The sequence below is a fragment of the Propithecus coquereli genome, unplaced genomic scaffold (genome assembly GCF_000956105.1).
Source record: "Propithecus coquereli isolate 6110/MARCELLA unplaced genomic scaffold, Pcoq_1.0 Scaffold24, whole genome shotgun sequence".
NCBI classification, from domain to species: domain Eukaryota; kingdom Metazoa; phylum Chordata; class Mammalia; order Primates; family Indriidae; genus Propithecus; species Propithecus coquereli.
Window position 1 is genome coordinate 9,271,094 of NW_012147952.1, and position 4,832 is coordinate 9,275,925.

Genomic DNA, 4,832 nt, shown 5'->3' on the forward strand with positions numbered 1-4,832 from the left:
CAATTTCTATTCTAACATATGGTTGAACATTTAATAAAGAGGGAATGAAATTATCTAATGAAAAAATTAAAAGTTTTGACCAAATTAAGTTTTAAAAAATGTATTATTTTTCACCTGAAAAGGCTTTTTCCATTTGGTTTTGTTTCTGAAGAGAAATTGGCTTCTGTATATAAAAGGATTAGAACACTCTTTGTGTGGTTTGTCTTTTATAGAAGTATATTTTTTAGTGATAAAATTTCCCTGGAATGGGAAGAGGTTACCGGAACAGGTTGCGTTGGCATGTAAGAAAATTATAGGACTATGTGTAATTACAGTTTTAAGACTTAGGGAAGTTTGAAATTATATAATGCATTCATATTATATGTTAAGAACTTGCAAATTATGGTAGGCCTTTTAAAAATAATTAAACAATGTATTATTTAGAAGTTATTTAGTCATCTAAAAATTACATATGTGATATATATAAATTATGTCTGAGCTTTATTAATAATCTTGATAATAATAATACTTGAGAATCAAGAAACTGATAGTCTTTTCAGGAATAGCACTATTAATATAATTAATGATATGGTGACATATAATCACAAAAAAATCATATAGACTCTCTTAGATATTTGTTCTGACCAAGACATTACTTTGTTTTATTAGATTTTATAAATGAACATATATACACAAGTGTTTTATTCTGCATTTGCAACAAAAAAATGCTTCCCACATATCTGCATGAATTACTATATGCTTCGTGTTCTATTAAAATCAAACAGGACTGAAGAAAATGTCACTGTTTAAATCTTGAGTATGACTAATTCATATCCTTGTTTGTTAAATTCCTAAATACACTATAGGCAAATTTGGTGCTTGCAACATGACAGGTTGGTTTTCTGTTGTGGATGTCATTTCCTAATCAATAGTAACACCCCCTTCCCCCAAAACGTAGGGAATGTTGTAAGAAGGTGGTAAAAAAAGAGATACAGGTACTGCAAGCAATTTTCCTGGTACCAGGTTGGCAGAGGGAACCGTGGGAGCAGTGTGGGGTGTGGTAAGTGGGATCCAAGGGTTTGGACTCCAGTTCTGGTTCTGCCACTTACTCACTGTATGTATGATCTCAGGGAGGTCCATCTATATTGGAGCCTCAGTCTCCTCATCTGTAAAATGGGGATAATAATACCTGCCCAATAGGAATGCTGCAACGATGGCAACAGACTATGTTTATAAATAACTTAATATAATGATAGGGACAGGTACATAGCAAACAAATGATTTGTATGATTCAACCAATAAATCAAAAGTGAATCTTTCCACCGAAGTGGGATATAAGAAGTTATATCATCTCCATCTTGATTTACTTAATCTTCCTGTGTATTGATTAGTCTTAACAAAAGCGGGTTACCTTAGGAAAAATTTTATTGAAAAAAATCATTTCTCCGTCACATCATTCACTAACATGAGGTTGCAACTCAGGCTTTTTCAATCAGGCTTTGGTATGTAAAAAAGGGGTAATTGGTGTTTATTAGTTAGTTTATTAGTTAGTGCGTGCTTATTCCACATGATAACCTATTTATAGTTTCCACAGAATATTGCCTGTTCTGATAATTGAGATGAACCACAAAATTTTTAAACAAAAATGGGTTTCTATATTCAGTTTCTTAAACTAAACATTCTCTCAGAATATAGCTTTAATTGAATCATTTACTTAGAGGCAAAACAATAATTAATTTCCCAATTCAAAAGCTATGACTTGGATGTTTCCTTTAAAGCATGGCACTTAAAAAATAGAAAAGCCAATATATATATGTTTACTGACAATTCCCTGGAGTGAGAAGAGGTTACCAGAACAGGTTTCCTTGGCATATAAGAAAATTATAGGACTATGTGAAATTACAGATGTTGCAGGATTTTTCACAAGGTCTTTGAAGATTAACACCTTATTTGAAAAGAAATCTTAATTACTCTTGATAGGGTGCTTGAGTCTTAATGTTATATTCCTGCTTTATAATACACACTTGGCTCACAATGGTAATTCCATCACAGTTTGTGATGATTAGGAAGAATCGTAACAGACAATTGATAAGCTTGTTATGAATTGACTAAGATGGAAACAACTGGTTTGAATTCTCCTTGTATTCCATAAACTTTAGAGAACCAGTGATAAACTTGTTGCTATGCAGTATTTGCTAATGTAAAATATTGGTAAGTTTTAGCATATTTGTCAACAAACTTACAACTGAGTTGTAAGGATGAGGAAAATGATACTTGTATTCACTTTTATTTCCAAAACTATGAGTCTATCTAAAGCATAACTCTAATAATTCTTCTTCCACTAGCTCACAATGCCATTTTCTCAGAGGTACGTACCTAACCTGATCCTCCTTACTTAAAATTACACACCCCAATGTCCCAATATCCTTTACCCTGCTATGTTTCTTTCTAGAGCACTTATTAACTCTAATGTGATCCCCAACCCCGGGGCTGTGGACTGGTGCTGGTCTGCGGCCTGTGAGGAACTGGGCTGCACAGCAGGTGGTGAGTGGTGGGTGAGCGAGCGAAGCTTCATCTGTATTTACAGCTGCTCCTCGTCACTTGCATCACTGCATAAGCTCCTCCTGCTGTCAGATCAGCAGGGGCATTAGATTCTCATAGCAGCATGAGCCCTACTGCAAACTGCTCATGCAAGGCATCTAGGTTGTGCTCTCCTTATGAGAATCTAATGCCTGATGATCTGAGGTAGCACTGGGGAGCAGCTACAAATACAGATTATCATTAGCAGAGAAGTTTGACTGCACAATAAATGTAATGCACTTCAATCATGCCGAAACCATCCTCCCACTCCTGATCCGTGGAAAAATTGTCTTCCATAAAATCAGTCCCTGGTGCCAAAAAGGTTGGGGACTGCTGTTCTAATGCGCTATATATTTAAAAATATTTGTTTATTGTCTTCCCTATTCTCCCATCAACTGTAGACTCCAAGAAGCCAAAAAGTTCTGTTTGCTTTATCCAATGCCATATTTTCAATGCCTAGAATGTTGTCTGGTACTCAGTAAATACTGAATAAATATTGTTGAATGAATGAATAAATGCATCAGTGACTGCAGAAATAAATAGATAGATTCAATGTACTCGCTAGAGCACCTGGAAGTGATTCTAGTTGATTATTTAGCTGATCTCCTGAAGCCTGGACTCGTCAATGGAGTGTGCCAAATGAAGCTGAAATGCCAGAAATAAACTGGAATCTTGTAGAAAGATAAATCCAAACAATTTAGGGAGATTGGGTATCCTCCAAATTTATTCCTCAAGAGGATATCAAAAACACTTCCTGCACTAAACATTAAGAAATTCATTGAGAAGGGGAGTGTAGAATTCTTGACTGCAGTGGTTATTATCTGTGGGCTGGAATGATACTACCAGATATTCTGGCATCCTGTATTGACTGAGGCCAAACAGCAACAGTTAATTGGCCAAGCAAGGTGATGTGGTTCCCATAATAATCAGCAGGGCGAGAGTGACGGTGATAAAGTTTGACAAGCAGAAAACTCTGGAAGTGGCTAGTTGATCATGGGGATACTGGAGCTCAAATTAATGATAGCCTAATAAGGTCCCACTTAAAAACCCTCTAGATTTGGCAGTGACCTGAGTGACCCACCCTATGAGGTATTCACAGTCCTTCCCACCTTGCCTGACCTGAATCAGATCATAGACCCAGAGCTCCTTCAACGAAGGAAAAGACTTATGTCATTGAGAAAGGGCTTTGTAGTAATCTCTGTATGTCTTCCTTCTAGTCTTTCTCTAGTATTTTATAGAGAGCGATTAACTTTATTACTTGATTCATTGGTAGCAGGATATCAAATCTGGCTTTTGACTGAACTAGAGAGAGGAGGACTGAATATCCCTCAGGGATAGCTTAGGTGACTAAATTATTGTGGATTTTCACTTTGAGGGAGAGGATGCATATGTTTTATTTGAAATATAGACAATTTCATTAAGTCAGGTATGAGTATTCCATTGTTGCTATTGCTTTGTTTTGCAGTTATATGTAAGGGAAGAAGGCAGCATTTGGGGGAAGCAGTCAAAGGAGCAGATTAGTGATGACACTGTATCTTGCTCCTGCAACAACCACTCCTGTTACCTTCTAGCTTGTGTTCTGTATCACTCATTTTTGAGTTTCAGCACAACTCCTTTCTCTTGTTTATGAAATATTTCTACTCTCTGAACTCTACGACACGCATTCAATACCATGCAATTTAGTGCTTAATTATATACTGCCTTGTTCTTGGGTAATTTTATATATGTGTCTTTTCTCTCCTTGAGATCATATTACTTTAAGAAGAGGATGTCATATGTTCTCTTTTGTGTCATGCTCAATAACCTCTGAACTGTTAATCTAATGGAACTTCCATATTCATGGTATCTCTTGCTATTTAATATTCAACTTATTTATAATTTAGGCAAGCAAAGATCTAACAACTCAATCATAACAAACCAAATAGACAAGTTCTGACGTCCAAATTCTGAAAGTCTGGAAAAATTAAAATATGTTAGCATTTCTGAGGCTGCTAAAATGGAAAGAGATCAAAGCACCCACTCTTTAGTCTGTGAAACCAGCCAGCAGAGGGAGCAAAAGAGACACTTAAGTTTTCCCATTTCTGCTTGCTGACTGCCCACAATGGTTGCTGCTGAAGCTAGGCTATATATATATATATATATATATATATATACATATACATACGACTAACATGAGGTTGCAACTCAGGCTTTTTCAATCAGGCTTTGGTATGTAAAAAAGGGGTAATTGGTGTTTATTAGTTAGTTTATTAGTTAGTGCGTGCTTATTCCAC